Here is a 23129-nt window from a genome sequence, read left to right as displayed (position 1 = left end):
GGAAAAACAAGGGAGAACAATGAAAATGTTAATCAGTTACACTGTAAAAAGGTTGACGATTAAGCTAATGAGCTAGAGTGAATGAATTCATTTATGTGCTTTATGAAAGGCCTTGTCTAGTAGCATTAATATTTTAATGTTCTATTAATATTATTAAATATGTGGAGATGAAGGGGGAGGATCTTTTGTTTATTCTAAGAAGACAGTTGGCAGAGGAAAGGCCTTGCTTTTCAGTGTCTGATAGATCAGAAAGGACATGGTTAGTGCCAAGAGGCTGTTCTCTGCTGAAAAGTTAATTATATCGTGTTATTCAGAATTCTGACTATTTTCTTACTTAACAATTTTCTTCCAGAAGATTTGAGGCTTCATTTTAAATACTTCTGTGGTCAGTGAAGCTGAAGCCCCACTTCCATGATGTCTATCTCCAAGACCTTTCAGATGTTACTAAGCTAATATAAGAAATACTCCATAGTCTGATAGACATGGAAATTTAATTGAGGAAGTCTTCCCCAGTAAAAGTCAGTACCTTCAGAGTTGATCCAAAATTCTGATCAAAGCCTGTTTACAGGCATCAAACTTTTCACTTTTGGTAAGTTGTTAGAGTTCTTACTGCAATACTTGGTACCAAACTGCTACATTCTTGATCCAAGTTCTCTTATGTGTCCTGCACTTCTCATGTAGAACTGGCTTCAAGCAGGAACTGTCCTATGCCTTGTACTGTACTAATGACACCACCTCTCAAATCTGTGGTAGATACCAATGTGATTTGGTGCAGGAAGGACCACATTGGCACTAGAAGTCTAAGTTGGTGTGTTGGAGGAGATGGGTGCTGTTGGCAGCCTCAGATTCTTTGATAAACAGGCAAGAAGCACATATGTGTTTGCACCAGAAAAAAAGGAATTTGAAATGGAAGGAAAAAATGATAGCATGTTTCTGGGTTGAGGAGGAAATGGCCTCCAAGAGCTGAATTCAGTCTTGCAGGTAATATCCTGCTTGGTGGAGAAGGGACTCCCTGTTCCCACTCAGTTGGAAACTCCTCAGGAGCTGACAACCTCTGCCCCTCACAAGGACAAGGTCCTGGCTAAAACAGGCTCCTTGTGAATGCTCAGCTTTTGGGTGTAGGAACCCAGGATTTCCTGGCCTCTGATAAGCAAGAGTAGTTATCCCACAGCCCAGGACAAGCTTAAGAAAGCTGAGAGAGCTTTTTTGGACCTCCCAAGCCCAGCCCTCAGTGGAAGCTGAGATCCTGGCACAGGGGTGAGGTGGGGACTTCAGCCCATCAACAGTATTTGACCACTGTAAAAAGCAGTGGCTTTGAAAGCCTGTTCCTTGCAGGGAATCAGTGGGAGCAGGAATACCTGCTGTTTTCCTGAAGGCAATGAAAGGAGCTGCTTTCTCAGATGGCAGTCTGACCATGTTCAAAATAAAATTAAGAAAAGGCTTCTTGGCATGCTGCTGCATTTCTAGAAGTCTGCATTTATTTTCTCCCCAAGACTTCCTCATAAAGTGAGGCCCTGGCCCAATTGAAATCAGTAGGAGTTGCCCTAGTGACCTCAATAAACCCAGGATTTTCATTTGTAGTGTTCATTTTGTGTGATTATTCCCAAAACACAACATAAAACTGCCCAAGAAAGGCAAATTAATTTTGAAATCCCACTGTAATCTGATTATCTAAAATACAGGTACAAACATTCTATTAAATTTTACAGAACTCCTGCTCATCAGATTTTGTGTGCCTGCCCCCAAGCCTTTGTACTACAATGCTTTATCTTCAGCCATGAATCTACAGACAGAACAGTAAATTTGTATGAGGCTTTATGTATATTTTTACAGTCTGTGTGTGAAATTCATAGCACATACGATGCATAGCACAGATAAAGTATTTTTAAGATTAGAAAGTGCATGTAAATTGCCTGTAGTCTGTTCACCATGAAGGAGGAAACAGAACCCGCTATTTTGCTTGAAGTCACTGGTATTTTGAAAGAGCTTCTTGAAGTCTGAAAGCTTGTTGATACCATCAGAAATGTATTTATATTAAGCCTTTAATTGTAGCATTTTAAAATCAGCTTTCTAATTGTTTTCTCTAGACAAAAGATAACACAGTTGGCCTTCAGGGATCCTCCACCCTGGTACAATGGGGTTTACATTTGAACAAATCCTTGCAAGGGCAGTTTTCTAGGTCTCATTTTAAAGCTTCGCAGTGACATTAAGTGCTGCTTGGGGAGCATCAGTGTTTCAGAAATAGCTGTGGCTGGTTTTGTCCTAACAACAAACAGGGCTGGCATGGGGAGGTATCTGAGTGGGGTTTCCATTTCCCTGAGGGTGAAGCACCTTGTGTTGCTGACAGCAACCTCGTGCTGAGCATTGTGTCAAACAGCTCAGCAGCTGGGAGGAACTGGAAGGCACAAAGTGCAACGGGAACCTCTGTGTGAGGCAGTGGTGGAGGCTCCCAGGCCCAAGGCTGTTGTGAGCAAGGCGATTCCATGAGCCAAAGAACTGGGATCGTGTATCACAGTACTCTGGTGATGGAGGGTTATAGCTGGGCTGCTGAATGGTATGTGATTGTGATTTCTCACAACTATGAATCCCATTTTTTGAATTTTATTGTTATTCTAGGAGAGTTTCCAGCTCTCTTCTACCCTGAGCTACCTATTCCTACTCTGTGCCAGGGGCTCCCATGTGATCGAAGCCCAGCAATTCCCTGTGTTCTGAGACTGGGGGCACTGGGAATACCTGGTGGAAAAGGACTGGTTGAGTGAGAGTGGGACATCCCAGTGCTTTGGTGTGCTGCTTGGAAGCTGTCTTGAATGTGCTGAACACTGGCCTAGCATGGCAGGAGAGGCAGGATAATTCCTTTGTGTGTACAGATGTATTTCAGTATTCCCTAACCTCACTTTCTCCAGCCAATTGCTGGTTGTGCTCAAAAGGGAAAATGAGCATTAATTCACTTTTTTTGTAGGGTGTGAGAGTTATGATTCTGCAAAGGCTAATTCATGCTTCTGTCTTTACAGAGTCAATGGTCCCTGTGGGCTCAGGGGACGTGTTGGGAGACAGGGCTCACATCTACTTTAAAAGCACACATGGAAACATCTGCTTTCTTTAACGCCTTGTTCCTAGGAAGTTGTGGTGCAATAAAATAAATTCATAGACAGCTGGAGCTTGGCTTGCCTGGCTTGTTTCTGCAGTGGGACTTTTTATGAATAAAAGAACGATGGAACTGTATTTAGCATGGAAATCCTGCAGAACTTCCAGAGCATGGGGGTAGCACAGTATAAAGGCACTTCAAGATGTGAGGATATTGCCCCTTGGTTGCAGTCTTAGGCTAAGGTGTGACATGTTCTTGCTTTGTTCATACCCACTAGGGCGTGCTGGAGGTGGTACCTGCATCAGACACCTTCAGTGCTTAGGGAGAAATGTGCTGAGGGAGAGAAAGCATAGAGATCTGGAATACAGAGGAAAAGCATATAATCAGAAATAACAGCTCTCATCAGGCACAGACAATAGATAGCAAACTGGCTTCAGAAAAGATATTCAGGCATCATGGGAGCCAAATCAACAGACACAAGGTAAGAATAGGGTCATGACAACTATTTAAATGATTTTTAAAAGTTGATTGTGCTTGTGACTTTCCTAGACCCTACAGAGGGAGAATTTGTTTTGCTGCCTTAGAATACAGTCCATACATGTTTCTGCCTTTGTCCTCCACACTTCATATGGCAGTTTCTTCACAATATATGCTACATAAGATGTTTTTCCTGCTCAGTGCTGGGGCATGAGCAGGTTGGCTGACCCTGCTTAGGAAAACAATTTTCAAGTATAGCCTGTAATTGTCGTATCGAGCGCTCTCCTTCACCCCTCTACACGTGGTCTTTGTTGGCTTATAACAAGATGGCAAAGAGCAGGAATCCCAAGACACAGCTGGGAGAGGAAGCTCTCCTGTTTCCAGGGATGGCAGGAGCAGGGTGTTGTGTTCCCTTTTCAAATGCTCCTAATGATTTGATGTGAATCCGGCGTGGGCTCAACATGCTGCCTCTGTGGGGAATTAGCTGGGGCACACAGGATGGCCTTTGCAAGTGCTGTGATTTCTGTGTCACCTTTCTGCCAGCTGCAGGGGGGATGGATGATCCCAGATCTGGCAGAACGCCTGCCGAGGTTTGGAACAGATCTGAACTGACAGAGGGAGTTCATGCCAGGTCAGTGTTTCATGGCATTTCTGAGCTGGTATTAGGAGCTTGAAAAGTCACTGAAGTGCATCATGAGAAATTTAAAAGTTGGGGTCCCTACCAACTCATGGCAGTCAGTTTTGTTCCTGTTTTACAAGCAGAGCTCCCCAGCAGAGCAGTCACAGTGATCATGGGTATCACCATCTCCAGCATACTGGGAAAAGGCAGAAGAGCCTTAAAACTGAAAACTGGAGCTCTAAAAGCAGGTTGTGGTATGGTCACTAAAATCAGCTGAAAGCTACTGTGTTGTCCTGATACGTTCCTGGCATTTTCCAGTAGCTCAGTCTGTGCTGGCAGGTTTGTTGTCACTGGTTGAAGGTGTATTTTTGTATAATGAAATACAACTCCTGACGTTAGCAGGACTGAGAGCAAACACCTACCATTCCCCATCTAGGGAAGCTGGCATTCAGCACTCCATGGCTGCCTTTGAAAGAAAAAGGAGAGTTTCTTTTCAGCACTGCCAAAAACGTGATATTAATTGAACTAAAGCTTGGAATGAAATGTGAGCATGACTTGATTTAGGAGCAGCCTTATAGAATGAAATGTAAAAATATGCAGCACAGGAAGGAACTCATGCATTGAGCTACAGTAGGACTGATGAATTAGTAAGGATGGTCTATCCGTAATTTCAATGAGCTGGGACAGACAGGTAGGAGAGAGGAAGATGCACACAGAAAAAGCAATACCAGCAAGTCAGATCAGGAGCCTTCAAAGGAAAAAAATTCAGCCAAGATAAGGGAAAAGAAATCTCCCCTTGGTTTCTGCCATTTGTCATGCATCTCTAGTGATTGTGTAGATGACGTGCATTTGCTGAGCTCCTGTTAGGACACCACAGTTAGAGAAATTAATTACCCCAGAAGGCCAGAATGAGGTCTTTCAAAGGTCATTATCAGAACTGGTTTCTCATCAATGCACTACTTGATTGGAGGAAAAGACTCAAAATTGCAGGCCTTTGATTGCTGAGAGGGAAGCTTTTAACTGCTTCCTGCTGTTCTGTCATTTTGTGCTAACCCCAAATGGCCCCATTAAATTGATGTCCTGTTTCCCATTCACTGCCCACAAATCACTCTTCTTCTATTAATATAGGAAACATTTGCACATGATGGGAATTGGAGTGGCTAAACAGTAAATCTTAGAGCCAGTAAAAGAACTCAAAAGCATTTACCCAGTGACCAAAGTATTGATTTCCCCCCACCACTTCATAATATTCAGTTGTGAACTTTATCAAAAAATACAGAACCTCACGTCTGCCTTTAGAGAGTCTTTGCACAAATACTGTTCCCAACCAGTGCAGTGGGAGTCAATCTGATTTCTGTGTGACAGCGAATTTCTTGCAGCTAATCAGGAGATAAAACAAAGGCCAGGAGTGATGCAGCTGCTCAGGCAGTGGGGTGTCATCGCCGACACCGTGTGATACCACGTGTGGCTGCTGCGGGTTAGGGCAGCAATGAAAACAGCACAGCAGCTCTGCTTTCTCAGGCCAGCAATGCCGTGAGAGAGCACCTGGAGCCTGGGAGCTCTTTGGGCTGAAGAGGAGCTGAGCCTCAGAAAGGTTTTTCTTCACTTTGATGGATGTCTGAGCTTACACAGTCTTACAGATTTGCACATACACTCTCCCATCTCGTGCCTCGGGTCCTTCCATTGACAGCATTTTACTGAAGTCCACTTTTACTGTCAGGTTAAACTAAATGATGCTGACAGTGCACTGGGGTGATACCAGGTCCCTTCTACACCTGCTCAGCTGCAGAGTTCCCCCAGCAGCAGAGGGAAGTGTAGGTAACCGGATAGTGAATCCTAAAACAGGACTAGGTAGTGCAGGAATACCCTAATAATGGTCTCAAAGCACTTTGACATAACTGGAGAGGATGGAGTGAGTGAGCAACTTGTAACCTATGGTGCTTGTTGTGAGCAAACAAGAAAAAAAACTAATCCTTTTTCTACTGGCCTTCAGGCAATATTGTTCCCTTCTCTCCTTCATATCTCAGTTTCCCCCACTACAAAAAATGGGATGATGAAATCGAGCACCTCTGCAGAGGGCTTTGATGTCTGCTCATCAAACCTGCTCCACAGGCAGCAGGAATCAGGAAAGGTGCAAACAAAGCCCAGCTCTCCTCGGGCAGCTGAGATCACTGGTGGGGTCTGTCACCAAAATATTTCCAATATCCTTAAATGTCACTAAACTAAGTAAAGTGGCATTGCTGAAAATCGTGATGAAAGGGGCCTCAGATGTAAATCCTTTCTAAAATCTTTGTAATCCTCAACTGCTTTGGTTCCAACAGATCTTCCCATAAAATGAACTGCCAGCCAAAAGGTAAATATAAATGCAAAATATTCCCAAAGCAAACATGTTACTGGCTTTTAAAACAAGTCCATTTAAATAATGTGGAAATATATTACAGAAACAGAATCTATTCCGATTTATATTTAAAGATGAATTAATGCAAATATCACAGGTTTATCCTGCATTACTCCCTCGAGAGGAGTCACTGGGGAAGCAATTTGTTTCTTGTTAGCTAAGGCAGGGAGCTTTGAAGTTACTGAGTTGTCTGTCTCTGCGAGTAGCCCATTTAATCTTGAGGAAAAGTGTCAGATCTAAGTTGGAGTGAGTTGTGTGTCTGTGCATTGTTTAAAAGTCTGGCAGGAAGAGGTCTTCAGCGTGCAGTGCCACCAACCAGCAGTATGGGGACAGTGGAAGTGGCACGAAGAATGTCTGAGAGAAATCTTTTATCGGCTGTTAACAATGGACATGGAGCCCTGAACAGGGAGTGTCAGCAGAAAGGCCTCAATTGTGCCCTTTTTTTGTCTTTTAAATTGATTCCTGCTAGGTTTATAAGGGCTCTCATCACTTGCTTTTTGGTCATATCAATTGAGGATGATTTCTCTGAGAGCTGGTTGCTGGGAAAGCTACCAAAAGAGGCTTTTTTTCCCCAGACAGTGTCATAGTTTTAGGGATGTTCACACACCCCTGCTCCCTTGACTGTGCTCATTAATCTGTTTCTGGACCTGTGCTGTGACTGGACTAGGTAGATCCCCTAGAATTAATTTCTTTTGATTTCAGCTTGGAATACTGTGATCACTTTGTTGGCACAACTGTGTGGGTAATGAGTTGTGACTGGTTAGGTGGTGGAAGCACAAACCTCTGACAGGCTGTTTCCCTGCACAGAAAAAAATTTAAAAGCTGTTGTCTGAAACTCCAGAGCTGTTGAGTTCACAGTAAACTCCACCTTCATCCCAGAACTGTTTTTCAGAAATCAATTTTTCTACTCTTTAATTACAAATGAGAGCCTCAGCTATCCAATAGAACAGCTCCACTGAGCTGGTACACATGAGCTCTACAGCATCAGCTTTTAGCCTGAAGGTACCAGCCTGGGGTTATCAGCTGCAAAGAAAACCTCTGCAATGTTAAGAGCCTATAAAGCAGTTCAGGGAGATCAGTATGCATCTGAAGATAGCTCAAAACAATAGCTAGAGGGGGAATATAAACTGTTTACTGCAATTGGATTTGCACTGAAACCTACCGATGCAAAATTCAGAGCCTACATGAATTAATTTGCTCCTGATCACTTCTTACAAAAACTGTGGCTTCTCCCCCCTTCCCTTAATGACTTCTATTCAACAGCTGTGGATTTGCAAAGTGAACTGCAGTAGCAGAGTAGACATAAACGTTTGGAAATGGCACTAAAATCTGTGAAATGAATTGCCTTTGAAATTTACAGTTGTCACCAGCTTATACCGAATCAAACTTGTCATGTTTTTATGGACTACACTTAATCTTTGAGCATCTTTCATCTCCCTATCACCTGTGTGTGAGGGAACTATTAGCCCTATTTTACAGATGGAGAAATGAGGCACAGGACACCTGAGAGAGGCCTGGGAATGACTCTGCTCTGTAGCACAGTCTTACTCACAGGAAGGCATCCCCTCACCTTTTCTTGTTGGATCAGCTGCAAGATCTCAAATTGGTTTTCCTGATGTACCACAAAATCAGAGAATCACAGAATGGTTTGGGTTGGAAGGGACCTTAAAGATCACCCAGTTCCAACCCCCTGCCATGGGCAGGGACACCTTCCACCAGACCAGGTTGCTCAGAGCTCCAGCCAACCTGGCCTTGAACACTCCCAGAGATGGGGCAGCCACAGCTTCTCTGCCTCAGCACCCTCACAGTAAAGAATTTCTTCCTAATGTCTAATCTAAACCTGCCCTCTGTCAGTTTGAAGATATTCTCCCTTGTCACTACAGGCCCTTGCAAATAGTCCCTCTCCATCTTTCTTTTAGGATCCCTTCAGGTACTGGAAGGCTGCAATTAGGTCACCTCAAAGCTTTCTCTTTTCCAGACTGAACAACCCCAATTCTCTCAGTCTTTCCTCATAGGAGAGGTGCTCCATCCATCTAATTAACTTGCTCCAACAGGTCCATGTCTTTCCTGTGCTGGGGATTCCAGAGCTGGAGGCAGCACTGCAGGTGGGGTCTCCCCACAGCAGAGCAGAGGGACAGAATCGCTTCCCTCACCTGCTGCCCACAGAATTTAAATCAAATTCCCACCGGGGACCAGGCAGTGAGTGAGGTGGGCAACATCCCTCCTGGTTTGCAACCACACCTCTGCAGGAGAGGAGAGAGTGGGGTGCTGCTGTTTCAGATGTCCCTGTTCCTCTCAAGGGTGAGCAGAGAGCTGTAGCTAAGTTAATGGTCTCTGCAAATGCTTTATAAAGTCATTTTATGTAATGACCTGGAATTTATATCTTTGCTTATGAAACAGGAGCTGGTGGCTGTTTTAATAATTAGCATGTAGTGTAAATACTATACTGAGCTGAATTCTTTCCTCAGATAGTCTGTGCCTGCTGGTGAAGTCAAGGAGAACTGGGCTGGTATCCAAGGACAGAAGCTGGTTGCTTGTCTAGTTAGGATACATTGAAAGCATTAGTAATGAGATGTGAGAAGAATAAATAAGCCTATTTACCATGTGGAAGAGAGCTGCCTTACAGAGGTTAGCTGCAAAATGACTAGTTAAGAGCTGCAGTCAACTGCTCCCCCCCCCAAATTCCAGGCTCTCCTGCCTTCCCTTCCCCCATCAAGCCAGGAGTGAGCCCTAGGAAATGATTTAAAGGGACAACCCTGCAGTAAGGAGGTCTAGTCCAATGTATTCTGCTGGAAAGGTCCCTTTTGTCTGAGGAGCTGAAGATGTGAATGATGACATTTGTGCAGGGAATTTAAGTGATTCCATGCTTGTGTACAGGATGGGAGCAAAAGAGGCCCTGGCTCTTTTTAGGCTAATTGTGATCAACCAATGCAGAGGAGGACCACCTGCAAGCAGGCTTCGAGTTGAGGAGGATACAGAACATCATATGGAACCTTACACTCCAAAAATCAACTGTGAAGGAAGTTATGGGTCTGGTTCGGGACTGAAAATCGTTTACAGAGCCTTGGACCATGGGATCTAATACAAAATGTAACACACAAGTAAAAGTTATTTCAGGTTTAGAAATCTGTGCAGCATGAATTTTGTAGCTGCAGTTTACCCTTTAATGGTTGGAGAGTTGTTATATAAATAGTATAAACCAGGCATTGTGCAGACAGGGTGGGAAGAGAGAGCTCATTTCTCTTGACTAACAGAGTTCCCTTTAAAAGAGATCCCTTAAGAAGTGGGAATACGGTTGCTGTGAAGGGCAGAAAAGAGTGTGATCCACAGCTTGGTGGAAGGCCTTGTCAGCCAAAGCAGCATCTTCTCTAAGTAAGGATTTCACAGCAGAATTAAAAATACATCAGGTCTAAGATCTCAATAAGTGGTTTCTAAAAAAGATATGTGGGAAAGAGAGCGCAACAGAGCAGGCAGATCCTGCTGGCCCAAGTGGCTGCAAGCCAGGGGCAGGGAGAGTGTGGGTCTGCACTTCTGCTGGAGAATGACAAATAAAGGAACAATTGGGAAAGGCAAGGTGTAATTCATGAAGCAGCCAGAATTTGTTTCATGTTTCTCAGGATTTAAAGCTAATCACAAGCTAAGTTTACCCTCCTGATTCCTCCTTCCACTCCACACCTCCAGGATCTTCTAATTTATATCCCTCCAGATTCTTGTGCTTTTCCTGAGCGTGATGTACATGGATGGAGCAGTCTAATATCTCAGTGGCTGCAGAAGCCTGACAGTGTTTTCACATTGCTTCTCCCTCCAATAAATCAAAGCGTTCAGAACTGAAGGCTGCATACCCAATATAAGTCCCGTGGCAGGGGGAGATGGCTGTTCCTTCATTTTTCCAGCTGTGAATCTCCTGGATGGCATTCCTGCTGACTGGAGTGCCTTGCAGCAGTTATATAATTGCAAGTCAAAATTTCTCTGGTTCGCCAAATTGCTGAACCAGAAGGGTTTGCTTACTAAAGGACTGGAGGGAAGAAGCTGGAAGGGAGACATAAAGGCAAGAGGCTGTATAAACTGTTGGGCTGTGATCAGCATTTTGATCATTTTAGGAATTTGTCAAAGGGGAGGAGGGGAAGTTGTGTGGTGAGAGATGGGTGAATAATTAATCATGTATAATTTAGTCAATGAATTTTGCTGATTGGGGATTTTCTACGAATGGTTTCCTCTGTGTGTCAAATGTTCTTCAACAGCTCTTTTCAGTGAATAATTTTTGAGTTGTAGCTGTATCCTGAGGAGTTCATTGAGGTATTTGATAATTAAATACTGAGAAATAAGTGAGAGTACAAGCACAGTAAAATATAATCCCATAAAATGCTGTGTGCATAGTACCATTGACTTCTTAAGGTGTAAGACAGGAAAAGTTTGCTTGATTTGATCTTTCATCACTGTCTAATCTTTGAAGAGGTCACTTTAAATCTTGAAAGCCATGAAATTTGAGGTACTTGGAGTGAATTACTCAGTTTTGGGGATCTGAATGCCTGTCTATCTCCACATGACTGTGTGTATGAAACGCTCATCTGCAAATATTGTACAGACAACTAAGCCTATTTCTTTCACTTATTATTAGTTATTCTTACTTTCCTCTCATCCCTTCATTAACCTACTGTGCTCTTCCTGGATTGCATCAGAGATTACTCAAATAGGGCAGTTTCCTGTAAAGTATTTGCAACAGAGCCCAAGCATCATTCAAAAATTCAAAGATCTTAATAATGATCCATAGTAATAATTTCCAAAGCTCTGAGGAAGATGCTGATATTCCTTAACCTCCACTCCTTGCGCAACCTTGGGCAGATCAATTATTTGGAGAAGTTTTGTTATCACCATCTTACAGCTAAAGCCCATTTGGATGATAAAAATCACTTGCAGTCGCGAAGCAAAGATCTCAGAGACCTGCATCACCAAAACTGCAATGGTAGTTAAGGGAATGCGTGCTCCAGGGGTCTGCAGAATCCACTGTCGTAGCAAAATACAGAACACAGCAAACTGCAGATGCTGTTGATGAAATAAAACTGCAGATCAAAAAAAAAAAATAAGATCACACACTGTTTAGGTGAAAGACTTTACTGGATAAGACACGGATTTTTAAGCATTAATTCTTGCAGTGGCATTTCACCTACTTAATTTAAACTGGTGCCCACGAGAAAACTCTGGACAACCCAGTGGAACTCAAGCCAGGGCAAAAAATTGTCCTGGATTCATTAGCGGTGAAACAGATGGTACATCCATTCAAGAAGGCAGTAGCTTAAAATAAAATAGGACACTATATTCTAATTCTATATTGCCATGTAGCTTTATCCTGCAGAGTCACACTCCAAGTAGCACAACTGGCCCTTCAGAGAAACATGTGCTCTGCTCAGCCTCTGTGCATGTGTTTGCAGCTCACAAGCAGATTGCTAATGTGGTGGTTTTCTGTTTGTTCCAGTGCTTTCTCTTAGGAGGATGCTCATGACAGTTTGATTACTTGGAATCTGAGGAGAAAATGCCCAACCAAAGAAATCAGTTGACACAGAGGAAAACCAGCAGCACATTAAAATAAGAAAACCAGGAGGTTTTGTGAAGGACACAATTGCGTGTTTGCGTGTTGCTGAAACACAGAGGTACTTTTAATAACTCTTTAAACCTCATCTTTTTCTAATAATCTGCATAATCCTCACCTAGGATTGCCAGGGAGTAATTTGTGACTGCTGTCTGTATGACAGGGGGAAAAGCAAAGCTGCTTGACAGAACATCAAAGGTTTGTGCCACTGAAGTTTTATGCAGCCACTGCTAAATCTTTCATGCTTGAAACAATGATGAAAAATGATTGTCAGCTATGAAACCAAAATTATATCAATCTGCTTCAGGGCTGTGGGGTGTTTTTTTCTTCATTTGAAAACATGACCCAGCCTAGCACAGTTCACTTACCAACCTCAAGTGTTCTGTCAGGATTGAAAAAGAATAGAACTGAGTCAGGAAGGGTGAATGTATTTCATGCTTCACAAATATATGTGGTGGGGTGGGAAGGAGAGAATGCCAAAAATAAAATCAAGCAGGTCAGTGCCCAAATACCTCATCCTGATTGTCTTTATATAACACATGTAACAGACAGTGCAGTAGCTCTCTGAATTTCCAAGGGGAATATTCAATGCAGAGTAGCTGAAATGGAAGCTAAATGTGGCTGGAGGCTTTAGTTCCCCAGCAATGCTGCTGCAGGTAGTTTTTCTGGCTGTAAAACAAAACGATCCTTAAAGCTGAATGCTGAGAAGCAGAAGTTTGGGGCTGAGTTGCCTTGTCATCTATATCAAAATCTGATCTTAGTGAATATCTCGTTAGCTACTCCCACACCTGCTTTTCCTATGCGGAGGCCTTCGGGATGCTAAAAAAAAAGGGGACCAAGTGGGGAACAAGAACAAATGTTTAAATTATCACCATGAACTCTGTTTGATATGCACAGGGAGAGAGGCTGCATGGAGCTGCTGCTGCAAACAGAGCCCAGGGTATGTGCACTCCATCTATGCCATTGCATGCCCATGGCACTACTGGGATTGCTGGAGGAGTCCTGTGGAAGAGAAGTCCTCAGGCCTTGAAGGGGAGAAGGCAGTTTGATGCCAGCCTGTTAGGACCGAAGCACATTGTCCTGCTGTTGCTGTGCAGAAAAGCTGAATCACTGAGAACCTTGTTCCTCTGTGGGTCTGCTTGTACGGTTCATTTTGGGGACTGGCAATAAAAAAAATAATCCTTTCAACCCTCATGGCAAGGGGACTTTATCTAGACAACATCCATTCTGCATTGCAGGTAATTTTTTAGAGTTATTTTTAGAGGGAAACAGGAGTGACACAGCTTGGCTACTACTCTTCTCAGACATGAGGGAGAGGTCCCATCGGTGCAGTGCCCTCAGCGGTCCCCCTGCAAGGGCTCTTTCCCTCCCCACACTGAACACTGATCAACCAGAAGCTGATGGGAGCCAGATTCTCCCCTCCAAAGCTCTGTTGTCTTCTCCATGACAAGTATTTGCAGATCTTCTCAGCTGTTTGCTTTGCAAAGTTGCGTTCTAATATCTTGATTATAATTTGAAGCTGATTATCATGCGTGCACACAGTCAGCCTCAAACATATGGGAACCTTTCAGAGATTGTGCTAGTTCTGAAGAGATGCTACTCAGTGATTAGTCACCAAGACTGTGGTATAAATTGATACTTCTCTGTGGTATAAATTGATACTTCTCTCTGCCTTTGCTCTCCTTCCCATTGCTGCTGCTTATTGTCTGTACCACCTCTGACAGAGGAGTTGGAGGTCAGACAAAGAAATAAATGAAATACAGTCTAGAAAGAAAAGGGTTATAAAGATAAATGGTACTATTCAAATGTGATGCACTAGCAGGTGTGCTGCATAGTAAGGAGGGCTGCATGTTGAGCTGTGTCGCCTCACTTGTTTGCAATGCTGCTGCTTCTTTTTCTTCCACTGTTTTGCTGTAGAGAAGACATTAAGCCATTTTATCCTGAAAATCCAAATGTTTCATTTTGGCTAAAGCTTTTTTTTCTCTTTGGTGAGAGAGGAGAGCCCTGTGCCAGAGCCCTGCAGAATTCCTTGAGAAAGAGAATCGAAAGAATAATTTCAAGCAGTTAGATAGGCTGATATTGTCCTCTCAGTGTTAACTTATCTGTTCACCCCCCCAAAAAAAAACCCACCCAAAAATACTGTCTGTGTTGTCAGATAACCACGTTGTCCAGGAGGTTCCCTCAGTAAGATCCAGGCCTATGAAGCCCCATGTCTTTACTGCTCCTTCAGGAACTCTGCACCTTGGATGTTAGACAGGAAAAATCAGCTTGTTCTTGCAGCTGAGCATCCTGCAAAGGCAGTCCCCACGTGGCAGGGATGTGCTGTATGGCAGGGCGAGAAGTAAAGGGGTAGAGCAGCATGACAGGACCAGAAGCCAGCAGCTGGTATTGTTGTACTTGTGCATCTGCATTATAAGAGTTTATATGATTAAATTGTTCCACAAGGTAGCTCTAATGAAGTTATAAAAAGTCTCATCAACGTTCCAGCTGGTAGGTAGCAGAATGTGAGATGCAACTGATGGTCAAATGTACACTCTAATCAGCCATGAGCAATTTTATTTAATTAACTTTGGTTTACTTGAGAGAGACTTAAAAATTTTGATCAAAACACCCTCTAATTTTGAATCTTCTTTCGGCCTAATTCTTAAAATATGAATACTCAAATGCATTTGACCTTTCAAGCCAGAACATGGCTGATCCTCATGGTTTAAACCTCTAATTATACAAATGAACTCATAAAATTGTCTCTTCTTTTATACTCCTTTATCTCAATAGCTTTCCTTAGAAAACACCAGAAATTTAACTAAGGGGAGAGGGGGGTGCTAGTTAGAAGCTTCTGATTTAAGTCTCAGGGGATTTTTTCTTATATTGATGATGTGACTGAATTTGGTTTTTTCATCTTCCTTAAAAAAAGCTTATTTTTAGGGATGTCTTACTTCTATATCACCAAAGATTGGTGCTTTGGAACAGCATAGCCTGCTGAATTTACTCTTAGTGAGAAATAGGTGTTCTCTACCAGCACCATCCTGTGCATGTTTTATGTGTGCCTAAAATGAGGTGCCATGTTTCAATGAATAAGAGGAGTGTGTCAGTAAAAACTCCCATTGATTTATTCTTCACCAAAATTCTTTTCCTTAATAATGCTTTCTATTTTTGAAATGAGCTGCATTTAAAAGTGCTCAAGTTTACATAGAAAGTCAAAGCTTTTTTTAGGGTGTTTTTTTTCCTTTTTTTTCACTACTTTCATGCAAAAAGTACTAGATTTTTTGTGTTAAAAATAAAAAAGCAAAATAACATAATAAAGTATGTATGTGATGCAACATCTGCTAATACTGTCCCTATTCACTGTAATCAGGATGGTCAGATACCTTTCCACATTTAAAAGTGTATTTTCTCTGTTACTTTCACAGGAATAAACTTCCAGATCTCAGGTCTTCTCATACCACTGGACAGGACAACATGCCTGAAGTGATTGTAAAGAACACTTCATACAAAGGAAATAAATGAGGTAATTTTTCCTAATCAAGTCTTGTCCTGAATGCATTGTTAAATCCTTACATGAAACAAGTTTTCTTTCCCTTTCATTACACTTCTTTTTATCATTAACTCTTCTAATTAAATGTCATTGCTTCTATAAAATAAAGTCCTTCAAAACTAGCTTGTGTCTTTGGCCACAATTACATTGCAGCAATGAGCTCGACTTGGAATTTCTCTCTTCAGGTTTTTCCAAAGATACCTTTCTTTTAAAAAGAAAAATTTGTCCTTTAAAAAGAAAAGTTAGTCTTTTAAAATAGTTTTTTTTTCCTTAAGAAAATTGAATTGAAAAAATCCACTTTCTCTCCTCTCTTTTCAAATAAACTCATGTTCAGGAAAAGACTTAGTTTGGAAGAAGTCATACAGAAAAGTAAAAGGTTTGAAAAGCTGTTGGAGTTTTTTTAGAAACTGATTGTTATACTTGGAGAACCAAACAAAAATAAATTATCAAAGATAATTTTCCTTCCTTCTTCTAATGAGACCTCATCATCTAATGCAAAACTGAGGCAGGTAAACAAATTTTGCCCCATCACTGTTGCATCAAACTCAAAGTTAATGTTCTGCAATTATTACAATAATAAGGAAAACGATCTCAAAGCAAGGAAATTGGGCAACAAAGGACAGGGAAAGGCAGGAAGCTCCATATCCAACAGACCTATGCATTTTCTATTGCAGCATCTTCTCTTTCAGCAGGGTATATTCCAGCCATGTCAGAAGATAGTTCAAGAAATATTACAGGGCAATTTATAGAAAATTGTGTCAGCACAGAGTTCCTGGTCCTTAGTGTGCAAATCTTGCTTTCACTGTTCCACCTGTGCTGTGAAATACAAATCCATGCACACATACAAACCCCTCCAGGTGTTTTGGTTTGCAGTACACTACAGTATTTTTCATGCTTTTTTGGAAGCCAGCTAAACAGCTGACCTGTTTTGCTACTTTGTGGCATAAAATCCTCAGGCTGAAAAGGAGCTTCTCCTTCAGTCATCTCTGTCATTCACCTTTCATTCTATTGAGTACCTTCTAGTCAACGTAGTAGAGAATGACTAGAAATGCTGCAGTGACCTTCATGAAATTTTCATATTTGCTTCTATTTCCAAGCCATTTTAAGAACCCTATTTTTACTTACCAGTTTTCACCTTAAATATTTCTGTCTTGAATACTTCAGTAACTGATTGGAACTTTACTAGGAGTCAGGAAGGGAAGAAAACAAAACTAATTTAATGAGGACAGAGGGAAGCAAGTTCATTTTCTCAACCCACTGTCTTGAAGCTCACCCCTGGTGGAAGGTCCGTGGGGTTCAGCACTGCAGGTGAATGACTCTGGCCCAGAATGATTTCATCTCTCTGAAAAGGTAGTTAAAGTGTTTGGCAATTTTGTCTAAACTGCCAGGTTTTCCTAGAAATAGTGCTCCAGGTTTTCATAAGCCTGGAGACATTTTTGTCATTTCAGCCTCATTTGGCTTATTACATCCTGTCACCCATGTCCAGATAAACCGCCTCTGTTATAAACCCACATCTTCTCTATCAACAAGCCTTTCAGTCCCATGGCCATTAGGAAAGCCCTAACATTTGATCTGCCATTGATGAGAGGCAGGTTTCAATTTGTGGTTGCCAGCCTGCAAAAATGATCTGCAAATGGCACGTTGCAGGATGTAATTTTGTATCCTGCAGGATGGTGTTCAAGTCCTCTCGCTTCCCTTCAGTGTGAAGGTCATTCCTCCAGATCTGACATTACTGTTGCTCCAAGTGACATGGGAACTATACCACAAGCTTAATTTAGAATAAAAGCACAGTATAGTAATGTTTCATGTCAATTTGTTTTCTATGATTTGACAAAAATGTTAATTTCTCACTGAGCTGGAAATAAGACTAGTCCTTAAGAGAACAAAGTATTTGGGAATATGTTTCTCTCTTGTTCAAAGTAGTGAATCAGTCCTCAAATGATTCTTTATTTTTAGTAGGAAAAATTCCCTCATTTCCTCCATTGCTTTTTTTAAAGCAGCCAAGCGCTTACCAACCACCTTTTTACAGCTTTTCTTCTCACCAAACTTTCCTGAGACTGTAACTGTTCAATACTACAAATCCATGTTTCCTGGTATTGATGAATCTGGCTCTTGGAAAGCCTGAGTTACAGTGATTAACTATCTGATTAAACCAAGAAAAAGAGCTGCCTTGAGGGTTTGAAAGACGTGCCCTTCAGAAGATTTAATTCCATGATCTCCCTAATCAGTGTTTGTAAGTTCAGCGTACATCCTATGCACATCTTTTAAATCACTGCAGATTGCATATTGGCTGGTGGTGTTATCACAAATTAGCAGTACAATATCAGTTTCTCTGATGCAGGGAACTCCGAACAGGAATCGTTTGCATTTCTATTTGAGCCTCCTGGAGACAAATATCATGAAATGAATAGCCTTTTAATTTAATTGGCTTCCAAGGCGAGTCTGAGAATAGAAAGCACAATGCAGTGCACAGTTACTGTAGAAACGGCTGAGGTCAAAAGCTCAGCTTGCAGACCCTACATCAGTCACCACTGCTCCTGCAGTAATTTTTTTTAATTCTCACTGCATCTCCATCAGACCCCAGGAAGCCAGATAATTCAGCGTTACTATTCCAAGTGGAAGTGCTGGGTCATTTGTCACTGGTCGGATCATGCTATGGAATCTGTTTTAAAAAAAAGCTACCGAAATGAAAAACTACATTTTATCAGTGCTCTTATATATCAGCCACAAGAATTAGATGAGGCTGAAAAAGAAAGAAAAAGGAGAGGAAAAATCTGTCTTTCTTTCTCATATAAGAATAAAGGAGACAGAACAAGGCAAGGAAAAGTGGTACAAAATGGATAATAGTCTGCCAAGAAACCCTCTTTCAAAACCATCTTTCTGTTACAGTTAAGATTTCTGTGTCATTTAGTGGAGCCAGCCATGCTGAATGCAATGAAATCAAAAAGGGAGATAATATCATGCTAATATTCAAAACTCCTGCACTCTTTTGACTGTAGAAATAAAGAGCTACAGCTCTTGTAAAACTCAAGCTGGCCTAGGAGCTCATCAATGAACACAGTGCTAAATGTAGAAAAGGGATTTCTTGACTATTTTTGGACTGGCTACTGCAGGATCTGTGCTGCTACTTCAGCTTGAATTCATTCATCTGCCTGCAGAAAAGTTCAGAACTCCTCCTCTGTGTCTGATCCCATATGCTTGTGCTGGCTCAAAAAACTAACACAAAGCACTCCCATATGTGTCAAACTCAGCTGCACAAAGGGGATCACGTTAACTTCCCATTTCAGTGTTGGACTGTTGATTTTTAAAAGCACAAAAGTTCTTTTCAGCAGGTCTTGCATGAACAGTTGTTGGCATTTTTAATATTTCCTATTACTACAGTAAATTATTACATGCAACTGTATTATTATTATGTATTATTATTTGTTGAAGAAGAAGGAGAGGGTAATACTTTCCAACTAAAAATATCCTAGAAGCCCCTGCTCTTTCCAAGGAGGGAAAGGACTTGTGTTCAGCTCATTCACAACTTCTCCAGGCAACCTGTGCCAGTGCCTCACCATCTTCACAGTAAAGAATTTCTTTCTGAACTAAACCTACTCTTTTTCAGTTTCAAGCCATCCCCTCTTGTCCTGTAACAACATCCTCTTGTCCATGGTGGAAACAAACTCTTTGGAAACAATCCTCTTTGTCCATGGTGGAAACAAACTCTGCTTAATTGTGGTCAGGCTGCTGTGAAGAGGTAAGGTGGATTCATGCAGGTTGACTTCTCTGCCTTGAATTTAAACACTTAATTAGTTAGAATTGATTTCTCTCAAGTACCCTGATGGAGACAACCCCAAAATTAAAGGGATTAGCCTCCAGTTTAACTCTACTGAAAAAGCTAATTGAGGAGAAAATGAAAGGAAAACATGTAAAAGAGACTTTTAAAGGGAAAAAGAAATGCCATCTAAGGTGAGTTTGACACAGGCACTGTGCCTCCTTGGTAACATTGCATAGCATCCCTTACCTTTCAGATGGTTTTTACATCCGCTATGTTTCAGCAAGTCCAAAAGAAGAAGTATTTGGCACCTTAAAACACATTGTCACTCCTGGTAAAATTGTGTATTTCTCCCTCTTTGAAAACTGATATTCCTCAGGTAATGTTGGAATTAGAATCAAAGCTTTTCCTTTTCTCAATATTCAGCTCTAACTATTGAGAAATTCTGATTTTCTGTTGAAGAAGCCAAGCTTCTAATAGGAATGTTTCCCTTAATCCAGCCCAGTGTTTCCAAGTACTCTGCCTTCCAGAGGGAATCCTGGTGTAGTGACCTTTGAATATTTATCAAGAGGCATAAGGTTTCTGAGGGTTGTACCTACCTGTAGAGAAAGGCTCTCTGTAGAAGCAGATTTGATAATTATATAGAAAAGAGGACTTGTTTCCCTGTAAAATGATCCACACCTGGCCTATCCTCACTCCACAGTATGCTAAATATTGTGTGCATTTTCTAAAGGATGTTAAAACATGGCTGTCAAAAAAACTAAAGTGAGAGAGGAGCTCATATAATGCATCAGGGGGATTAAAAATCAGGGTGTATAAATGGAGAAAAAGGCTGTGTCAGCCCTTATGGAAATAACACATTTTCTTCATAATCTCCTGATACTGGAACAGACAGTTCCAAAGAGCAGCTGTCCTGATACTGGCTGGAAAATGAAAGGAGGCTGGAAAACAGGGGAGCCTGCTAGCTGTAATCTGCACAATATGTGAGCACTAGGAGATTGTTTTAAAGCATGAATTCAGCAGGGTGGGGAAGGGGTCAGCAAAGAGACCAGAGGTGGCACAAAACTGGGCTGGGAAAGTGCTGGTCCTGCAAAAGGGTTAAGGGCAGAGTGGGGCATTCCTACCAGGAGCTACTGGGGATTAACAGGAAACTGGCCCAGGTGCAAATCTCCCTTCACCACCACCTGAGTGATTGAAGGAGCCATCCCCACCCCCTCCTCTAAATCATCGTGGGGTTTTGTCTTGTGATTTCAGACTCCTGAATCCAGTTAAAATATTTTTGTTGGGAAAAAAAACCCACAAAACTATGAGCAGAGAAATACCTCCTTCTTCAAAAATCAGCTTTGAACTGGAAGGCAGCACAAATACTCTATTGTGTTAATCCTGAAGACAGCCGGTGGCGTGGCAAGAATTAGAGTGGAACCTCTTTCAGGTAGTGTGATGCGTACTCCCAAAATCTTTGCCTTGCATGTTCATGTTTATTTTTCTTTTTCATCTTCTTAGCATTCCCCTTGGTGAGTGCCTCATTCTGTCAGCTTATCAGAGTATTTTAGGATGCCTGTACACCTTCATGGGCCATTTCCCAGGTAGTAAGTGGGTTCTCCAGGGATATTCTTGTCTCTGCAGCAAGTTTAATATGGGCTGTGATGGCTGTATGGAGGTGGGGTTGAGGCAGCAGGAGGCAGGAGGAGTAGGGCTGTAGGATAAGGTGGAGAATGCTTGCAAATAGGGCAATGCGTTGGTGGTTTTGCCAAGGGGAGCTGTTGGTAGGAGATTGGATCAATGAATGTACTCAATAGCAGCCATGCATCTTTTATGAGTGATTCCTTCCAACTACCAGGTAGGTTTCTAGTCTACTGTTTCACTTTTTTAGGGAACTAGGCTATCCTGTCAGATATGTCCCTTTCTCAGGGTATTTTTCTTGCATGGAGCTGTAAAACAATACAAATCAAACCAGCTCATCTGATAAGAGTTTTTGGGGTCGTGCTCTGTCTCACAGTAGGAGCATGAGAGGAGGGACAACAGAAGAGAGCAGCTCAGCCTCCAAACACTTCAACACTGAGGCTGCCTCTCACAATTCCAACATAATTATTTGTTACAAAGGACAAATTCCACTGTCCTGGTTTTGGTACCATTCCTGGGAACAGCTGCTGCTCTCTGTTGAATAAATGCCTATGTTCAAATCTGCTGAGTATCCCATGTCCTGTAGGGTACATGTGCATTCTCTAGATTTTGTCCTGGAAGGGAGGTGAAAAATGTAACAGGTCTAGCCTGTGCTATAATCAAATATTTATAAGCAGCCATGCATTTTTTATGCATATAAAGTAATAAGAGCTGTAGAGTAAAAGCAGAAATGTGACATTAAATGGTTGCTCTTGCCGATTTTCCACACGGTGTGATCAAAGCACCATTTCAGCACCAGAGTTGCAAGACTGCACCCTCTGACAGGAAGACAATGATTTGATCAGGCTCCAGTTAAGGCCAGGAGCATCCTCTGCTTGAGGGCCAGCTTAGTTTCTCTTGCATAAGGTCAGAAGCAGCTCAGCTGGCCAGACCAAATGGCTAATAAAGGGATGTTTTGTAATGCATCCTTTCTTTTCATTCCCATAACCACCAACTTCAAAGCCAGTGTTTAAAATAAATAAAAAAAATAAATGTGGTTGTGATTGACACAGAAAGAAAGCACTAACACAGGGTAGATCTGTAACCCTCTGCTTGACAGAGAAGAAATCTGTTCCTTCTCTTCATATATATTTTCCAGTGTATTAATCTTTTTTTTAGTGTTTTCTTTTTCCTGAGCATCCCACTTTCTCTTTTTGTAGTTAGCTGCCAGAGAGATGTATTTTCTCTTACTGACTGCATCAGAATTTCCTAAGGTTAGGGAAACTGGTGCTTCTGGGGAATTATTGAATTCAAGTTATTTGGTGATACTTCTTCCTGCTCCTGCAAGCCCTGCAGGACAGCTAAGGCATTTTTCATTTCACTTTCTGGAACATTTAGGTCACTGATTTGTCTGCTAGCCTGGTAGTGTTTTATTTTCACATTGTATATGAACAAGTGTAAAGTTCTGTGAGCATAATAAAGTCAGTGTGAAAAGAGACTAAGGTTCATCACAGGATTTCTTGCAAGTTAATTGTTGGAAGCATTGGCACGCAATCTGGCTTGCTTAGCAAATTGATTTAAATGGTTGGAGCAAGAGGCAGCATTGTATCTAAACTCAGTCAGATCTGTCTTAAGAAAAGTTTGGTTTAGAAATGTAAGAAAAAAAAAAAGTAGATGCAAGCAGCTGGTGTTTTGCTGTTTTGTGACCTGCCTTAAATGCTCTGTGTGGAGAATCCTGTTGAAGAGAAAGGTCCGGCATGTGCTGCTTTGCTGAATTCTGCTTGATGCTTTTGTGGCCTAAGCAAAGTTTTGGTTCAGCAGCTACAATTTGGGGAACAAATATTGATTATTTGGTGCCCCAAACATACCAGATATTTTCTATTTTTGCACTGAATTCTACTATTTTTGCACTGAGTTCTACTGTTGTGTTCTTAGCCTCGATGTATTTGATGATACGTCTTTTGGAGTAGCTGCAGTATCAAAATTGTTAATTTTCTGCCACTCAGCACGTGTGCTGCTATACCCTCCAGCTTTTCCTCTTTGAAGCCCTGGCATCCTGCTTTGCCCAA

General features: G+C 41.8%; 1 long non-coding RNA gene across 1 annotated transcript; it reads left to right on the top strand.

Annotated features, from left to right (window-relative positions):
• Positions 1-379: 379 nt before the first annotated feature.
• LOC108640582 lies at positions 380-13195 on the top strand. The gene is made up of 4 exons (XR_001921278.1): positions 380-518; positions 3363-3566; positions 12053-12227; positions 13064-13195. It is a non-coding gene; the product is annotated as an uncharacterized LOC108640582 (long non-coding RNA).
• Positions 13196-23129: the final 9934 nt, after the last annotated feature.

The sequence above is a fragment of the Manacus vitellinus genome, unplaced genomic scaffold (assembly GCF_001715985.3).
Source record: "Manacus vitellinus isolate BGI_N305 unplaced genomic scaffold, ASM171598v3 scaffold_38_pilon, whole genome shotgun sequence".
Lineage (NCBI taxonomy): Eukaryota > Metazoa > Chordata > Aves > Passeriformes > Pipridae > Manacus > Manacus vitellinus.
This window is presented reverse-complemented; position numbering and strand designations above follow the sequence as displayed.